Genomic DNA, 8,308 nt, shown 5'->3' with positions numbered 1-8,308 from the left:
AAGAGGCTACAAGTATTTTTAATATTTATAAATATATTTATTTCGTACTACCTTGTGAAAAAACACAGTATCCTACTCATTAACAATAATAACACTCTCCCTCTCTTGTTTATCTTCACCCCATTAATATCATCTCTGAGAGTTAATCTCCTCTCTGTTCTTCATAAGCTTTTTGTATCAGTTTGTGGCTCCGAAATCAATTCCCTGTTATTAACTCTCTCTGTTTGGCCCATTATCTTTCTCTCCCTCTTTTTCGCTATATCTCTCTCGTACACACCCATTCTTCTCTTAGGTTCAACAATATATTTTGTGGCTTCAATCAGCAAATCAAATGGGGCTTATTCAAATAATGCTTCACTAAATTTGGGTTATAGCAGACTGGATTCTGGAGCAGTTAGGTGTATTGGATATTTTTTAACGATTTCAATTAGGTAACAATGAGCTACTCAAGTTTTGTTTCAGGATTTTTTTGTGTACTTCTTCTACTTCTTATAAATTGTGATTATGTTGTATAATTTTTTCAATTTATTTGCTTTGCATATATATTCGGCCACTACAAGAAAATAAGGTTAAATACAACCGCACAAATACAACCGACATCAAATTTAACCGTTTTCGGTTGAAATTAACGGTGCGGCTAAATACAACCGCATGCGGTCATATTTAAGTACGGTCGTATTTACGCGGTCGAATTTAGTACTAATTACAACCGAATAAATACAACCGTATTTATATACAACCGTATACGGTTGAGTTTAGGCGTGCTCCTAAATTCAACCGCATTCGGTCGAATTTAGTCTTACTAATTACAACCGAATAAATACAACCGTATTTATATACAACCGTATACGGTTCAGTTTAGGCGTGCTCCTAAATTCAACCGCATTCGGCCGAATTTTGCCTTGCCAAAAAATGGAGGGAATTTTCCCGCCAACGAATTTTGTACTAAATTCAACCGATTTCCGTCGAATAATTTTTAAAAATTGAGGTAAATTTCTGGAAAAAAATATAGAACAAAATTTACACGAAATTTATATTTTAGTTCTTGCAAAAAAGATTATTATGGTAGCTAGATATTTATCGTTCAATTAATAATTATAGTTTGATTTTCAATTTATTTTGTGTTTGTTTTAAATTATAATCCAACCATACGGATATGAAAATTGTCAAAAAAAAGCTCACGGAAAAATGTAAGTAATTTGAATATTTAAATTTTAACTATTTTGACATCCGTACGGTTGGATCATTCATTAATATTTTTAAAAATATCGAAACATCAATATGGGATTAAACACTAGTTAGAAGTACTGGTCAATTTACTAGTTGACTATTAAAAAAGCAAACCAAATATATATTTTTTTTCTAAACTTTTTGTCATATCACTAAAATATATAGATCTTGACATCCGTACGGTTGGATCATTCATTAATATTTTTTAAAATATCGAAACATCAATATGGGATTAAACACTAGTTAGAAGTACTGGTCAAACTACTCTTTGACTATTAAAAATGCAAACCAAATATATTTTATTTTTTCTAAAATTTTTGTCATATCACTAAAATATACTGATTTTGACATCCGTACGGTAGGATCATTTATTAATATATTTAAAAATATTGAATCATCAATATGGGATTAAACACTAGTTAGAAGTACGGGTCAAATTACTAGTTGACTGTTAAAAAAACATACCAAATATATTTATTTTTTTCTAAAATTTTTATCATATCACTAAAATATACTGATTTTGACATCCGTACGGTTGTATCATTTATTAATATTTTTAAAAATATCGAATCATCAATATGGGATTAAACACTAGTTAGAAGTACGGGTCAAACTACTCTTTGACTCTAAAAAAGGCAAACCAAATATATTTATTTTTTTCTTAATTTTTTGTCATATCTCTAAAATATATAGATCTTGACATCCGTACGGTTGGATCATTGATTGATATTTTCCAAAATATCGAAACATCAATATGGGATTAAACACTAGTTAGAATTACTAGTCAAACTACTATTTGACTCTTAAAAAGGCAAACCAAATATATTTATTTTTTTCTAAATTTTTTTTCATATCTCTAAAATATATAGATCTTGACATCCGTACGGTTGGATCATTCATTAATATTTTTAAAAATATCGAATCATCAATATGGGATTAAACACTAATTAGAATTACTAGTCAAACTACTATTTGACTCTTAAAAAGTCAAACCAAATATATTTATTTTTTTCTAATTTTTTTGTCATATCACTAAAATATACAGATCTTGACATCCGTACAGTTGGATCATTCATTAATATTTTTAAAAATATCGAATCATCAATATGAGATTAAATACTAGTTAGAAGTACGGGTCAAATTACTAGTTGACTGTTAAAAAAACAAACCAAATATATTTATTTTTTTCTAAAATTTTTGTCATATCACTAAAATATACTGATTTTCACATCCGTACGGTTGGATCATTTATTAATATTTTTAAAAATATCGAAACATCAATATGAGATTAAACACTAGTAAGAAGTACTGGTCAAATTACTAGTTGACTGTTAAAAAGGCAAACCAAATATATTTATTTTTTTCTAAAATCTTTATCATATCACTAAAATATACAGATCTTGACATCCGTACGGCTGGATCATTCATTAATATTTTTAAAAATATTAAAACATCAATATGGGTATAACCACTAGTTAGAAGTACTGGTCAAACTATTATTTGACTATTAAAAAGGCAAAACCAAATATATTTATTTTTTCCCAAAATTTTTGTCATATCAGTAAAATATACTAACTGATGTTTGGATTTTTAAAAAAATATTTATAAAATGTGATATTTATGATAAAATCGATCCAAATCATGAATTAAAATTTTTCTTAAAATATTGAATTCTCAAAAATAAATTTTAAAATTTAGAATATAATAATCTTTGTAAGGAAAATATTAATTAATATTTATGTCCTGTAAAAGTTATCAAATTATATGATAATAATAATAATAATAATAATAATAATAATAATAATTGATACTTCTAAATTCAACCGGATGCGGTTGTATTTAGAGACACGTCAGCGATCCGCGTGAATTATATCTAACGTACGAAATTCAACCAGTATTAGAGCAATCCAACGGTTGGAGTTCTATACACCAAAACAAAACCAAATTATATATTAAAAAAACTTAACCCTTACCCCCCACCCCCCTGACGCGTCCCCCCCCTATCCCTCCCCTCCCCTCCCCTGTTCTTTTCCGGCAGTCCTCCCCTCCCCCCCTCTCTCTCTCCCCCTCCCTCTCCCCACCCTCTCTCTGTCTCTCCTCCCCTCTCTCTCTCCCCCTCCTTCTCCGTCTCTATCACGATTTGGTAGAAAGGGAATAGAAATTTTCTGAAAAGATTCTATTTTATAGTTTTAATTCGAGTTAGGGTTTGTTTGAAAGTGTGGTATTTGAATTTATTTGGATCTGACAGAGCTAGATTGTGAATTTGAAGTTGTGGTTGTGTGATTTCGAGTTTTCGTGTTTGTTTTCGAGTTTTCGTGTTTATTTTCGAGTATTTGTTTAGGTAAATTGGTTGGCGGAGTTATGTTTTATGTTGCTGATTTGAATCTGTTTGTGGTGATTTCATTAGAATCCTCATGTCTCTGTGTGTGTTTGTATTTCAGCGTGTAGTTGACATGGCGGAATCAAAACTTCGAAGGCAAAAATAGAAGTTTTCTTGAATTTGGAATGGCATAACAGAACAGTATCTTCAAATAAACTAGAAGCAAACCCATTTTTAAGTATATATAACATATGGGTAATCGATGGTTATTTCCAGTCACCTCTGGCTGAATCTCAACACGATCAGCAAACTTTGCTTTGGTAACATAATCCTCTGCAGTTCTAGGACGAAGTCTAACAACCGGAAAAGTTTGTGGTGAAATTAAAGGCAGTTTTGTATTTTAGATATCTGGAAAAGCTCCACCGCCGGAAAAGTTATTCCGACGAGTTTTTTTTTTAAAATTGATGTGCGTGAATTCAACCGTATTCGGTAGTATTTAGAATCCTATTTTTCACAAAATACGGTTGAATTTAATAATTGGGCGGGCCTTTTGAATTTTTTCATTAATTTAATTATTTGGGTGGGATATTCAAATTTTATCTGAAAAATTGAATTTGACTGAAAGCGGTTGTATTTAGCCGGTCGTATTTAAGCGGTTGTATTTAGCCGGTTGTTTTATTCGGTTGTATTTAGTACTAAATACAACCGGTTTACTAAATATTACTCGAGCGAATACAACCGGCCCAAAAACCGGTCGTATTTAGCTAAATACAACCGGAAACGGTCGAATTTAGTTAAATACAACCGATTTTAAATCGGTTGTATTTAGCCGTTTTTCTTGTAGTGGGCACCAAGGTTAAGTTTTGGATATTTTTATTGTACGCTGGCCATCTGCAGCAGTTGCACCAAAGCTTGAACAACTTCAGGTGTAGGAGGCTGAAACTCAGGTTCAGGCTCAAAATTATATTAATTTAATCATCTTTGATACAAGAAAATTAATCCACCTAGGCTAGAATTACCTAAATTTATAGCATGGATTTAGTAAAATTTTGTTAGGTTGTACTATGGTACTTGTAAAAAATATAGACCAAGACACAGAGGGCAGTGATGCTGGAAATTTGCAACTAAGATTTTACTGCATACATGTAAAGTTAAATATGGAGAAGAAGATTACAAAAAACTTTTAATAGCTGTGTATTTTTGTGATGTACTATAATTTCTAGGTTGAGAATCACTTTCCTACTAGTTTGACCTCTTTTATGCCAGTCAGCTGTAATCCCCCACATAGATAACATTTCCAATACTCATTAGATGTACCATTTGTTTAGCGTGTTTGGTAAATACTAGATGACTATAGTTTCTCTGCATTAGCCATAACTAGTTACTCACTGGACTCTTAAAATAATAGTTTGCATTCATAGCATTACAAATTCCATATTTAGGTGATGTGATAAGATTTCAAGAGAACCGATTGGATGAATTTGATCTGAAGGTTTGTTCCCATATTGACAGTGAAAAACAAAGACAATTCTGAAGCTTAGAACTTATTGCCTCAGAGAATTTTACATACCGAGCAGTGTTGGAAGCAGTTGGTTTTTGTCTTACAAATAAGTATTGTGGAGGACTACCAAGAAAGAGGTCAGAAATGATCTAGAATGAAAAGACTGCATGATTCGTTATGCTATGTTATATTTGAACTAATTATAATGTTCAGGTATTGTGGTGGAAATGAGTACATTGATGAACTAAAAATTCTCTTTCAAGAGAGGGCACTAGCTGCGCTTCACCTAGATGGGGAGAAGTGGGGCGTGAACGTTCAGCCATTATCAAGTTCACCAGAAAATTTTGAAGTTTACGCTTCTATTCTTAGGCCACATGATCGCCAAATGGTATGCTATAAATATATCTTTTCTTTTTAATTTCAATTTTACGGTCTTAGTGCAGCATCGGTATTAACGTAAGTCTCCTTAATAAGGGACTGGACTTGCCCCATGGGTGACACTTGTCCCATGGGTTCATGACTCCTAAGAGATGTGTATCAGGAACATCTGTTTATTTTAAATCTATGCTTTATCGGCTTAATAAATCCATAGGTGATACATTTTACTATGATTTTTAAAGCAACAATAGTAGATATGTTATATGTATTGGTAGGGAAGGTGCTAAAGTTGCATGTGTTGATATATGTACCTGATAAAGTTTTCTAATTTAAATTAATTTTTCATTTCTTGTAGGTCTTGTTGATTACGACATGCTTGAGAAAACAGCTAATCTCTTTAGACCAAAGCTCATTATTGCCGGTGTCAATGCTTATCCTCGAGATTTTGACTATCCTCGTATGAGGAAGGTACAATATATTGGCTGCTTGTCGAAAAGCATGTGAGATGGTTCCTCTAATTTTTTGTGTTTAAATTTTTTATAATTGGTATCTATTTATGCTTGCTTTTGTGTTCTGATCATGTGTCCATCACTACATCATATGGTAAAAAATATTGCAGATGATGTGGGTGCCTTTCTTATGATGAATATAGCTCATATAAGTGGACTCGTTGCTTCTGTTGTTGCTGATACATTTGAGTATTGTGATATTGTATCAACTACGACACATAAGGTGTGTACACAGGTTTAACACTTTTTGTGATAATTTTCCCGCTGGTCATTACTTATTAGGTCATATTGTGTGATTGTTATCAACTCCCTATACACTACAGTTACAAAAGCCTAGTAAATATGTGCTATATGATTGTGTCTATTAATGTACTTTACCTTCAGTTTGAATAATTTTAATACCTTGAAAGTAACGTATTCCTTTTAATTGTTTTCATGATGATATATTTCCTTAGTTGCCAAAGCCATTATGATATCTACCTAGTATGAGTATATACTTAGCAGTATCACTATACTAATTTATATGTCAATGAAAGGGACATTTTTCAAACAACTGAGTGGCCTTAAACTTGGGAACCCTGGTTGATGAGAGGTAATTAGCATTATATTTACTTAGCCAGAAGAATAAGAAGTATAATATTATAGAGTGTGGACTATTTTTTTCAAAATCAAGAAGTACGTATTGCAAATACATTAAAAGAATTAAGCTTATGTTGCTTTTATTTAGTTTTATTTCTGGGGACAAGTATATTCTTACTTCTGTGATATTTGTATTTTGTTGCTTATTACAATAGTTTGGTCTTCGTTAAAAGTATTTCAAGAAACTAAAAGATAGTTGTATTGAAGATACATTTATACATGTCTTAGTTTGGATTGTATTGGAGGCCTCTGTTATTTTTAATTTTCCTGTTCTTCCCCTTGTTAGAGTTTTGTGTATACACAAGCTTACAAACTTTCCTGAACAGTATTTGAGAGGCCCTAGAGCAGGCATGATTTTTTTCAAAAAAGACCCTGTTCTTGTTTTTGATTTAGAATCTGCTATCAACAATACTGATTTCCCAGGTTTACAGGTAGTTAGGCTGAGTTCCAGCTCTATAACCATGAATGTCATTACATAATTATATTATTCCAGTTAATGTTAGTGAATTATTTTTACAGGGTGGTCCTCATAACCACACAATTGGGGACTTGCAGTCTGCCTGAAGTATGCGCAGACCCCGAAATTCAAGGCTTACCAAAATCAGGTATTAATGTCCAAATTAAGGACAGAAAGGATTGAGAAAATCTTTACTATAGCAGATTACTTGTTTTGCACTATATATAATTGAAAGTAATTTGTTCAGGAATATGACCTAATGTGGTGAATTATTCAAGTCATTCAGAAGAGATAATATCCCAGAATGAGGTTTCCCGTACATCTCTTGTTCACTTTTGGAGTCTCTGGAAAGAAAACATTGAAAAGCTATTTGAGTATCTTGGCTCTCTTGAATCCCAAGAGTTGAGTAATTTTCCCGATCATGGTGAGTTCTGTTTTAACTATTTTGAAGCACGGAGGAAGGTAAGTTATTTGAACACCACCTTCATAGTGCTATTCCCTAATGCTGATTGGTTGAGAAATGCGAGAACTCTTCATAATGTTAGAAATTCGATACATGTTAATTGTCGGAAGTTGGTATATGCTGCAGTGTTACTGGAAATCTGAAATACTTTCTGTTGGAATGAAGTTAATGCAAACTCTTGAAGCCCTTTTGAATCTGTAAACCAAAAATGGCTCATCTATGTTTCAATGAAACATGTTAGTTGATTTTTTCCTCTCCAGCTCTCCATTTTCTCAAGTATCAAGCATTATTCTGACGGAGCATATTATAACATGGTCAAGCATTTAAAAGCATCTCATGTTCTTGTCAAAACACAAGATATAATTTTACGATCTCAATTTGCAGAAAGAAAATAGGGACTTGAAGATTTTGATGTATTTGTTAAGGAGATACAATATGTGTTATTTTTTATCTGTAAGGGAACCTTAATAGAAAGAGTTGGATGGTATTTTTAATTCAATATTCACTTTTCTTTCAATTACATTGTATAATTAAATTTTTTAAATTTATTGTAATATATTAATTTTGAGTTATACAATTTAATTTTCAGTTGTACTGTATTTTTGGGACGTTAGTATATTTGTATAATGAAACAAGTTAATAGAAAATATATAAAATATCAAAAGAAAATAGGGAAAAATTTAATTTTTTACTGTCAAAAAGCATCGGCATTTTACTAACCGATGCTAGTGATGATAAGCAATAGCGCCGGTTAAATAACATTACGTATATCATGAACACCTGATGCATCGGCATTTTAGTGAACCGATGC

General features: G+C 31.7%; 1 long non-coding RNA gene across 9 annotated transcripts; it reads left to right on the top strand.

Annotated features, from left to right (window-relative positions):
- The first annotated feature begins 351 nt into the window (after positions 1-351).
- On the top strand, positions 352-8,091 carry LOC141675041 (uncharacterized). Of its 9 annotated transcripts, XR_012555870.1 has the most exons (8): positions 361-431; positions 4,406-4,497; positions 5,063-5,188; positions 5,265-5,439; positions 5,785-5,929; positions 6,049-6,161; positions 7,097-7,182; positions 7,282-8,091. It is a non-coding gene; the product is annotated as an uncharacterized LOC141675041 (long non-coding RNA). The 9 variants fall into 9 exon arrangements; XR_012555868.1 differs by having other exon boundaries at positions 352-431; positions 4,406-5,188; XR_012555867.1 differs by lacking the exon at positions 361-431 and adding an exon at positions 3,308-3,571 and having other exon boundaries at positions 3,672-5,188.
- The last annotated feature ends 217 nt before the right edge of the window (positions 8,092-8,308 follow it).

The sequence above is a fragment of the Apium graveolens genome, chromosome 7, assembly GCF_009905375.1.
Source record: "Apium graveolens cultivar Ventura chromosome 7, ASM990537v1, whole genome shotgun sequence".
In the NCBI taxonomy this organism is placed as follows: domain Eukaryota; kingdom Viridiplantae; phylum Streptophyta; class Magnoliopsida; order Apiales; family Apiaceae; genus Apium; species Apium graveolens.
Note: the sequence above shows the minus strand (reverse complement) of the source record. Positions and strands in the feature narration are given on the sequence as shown.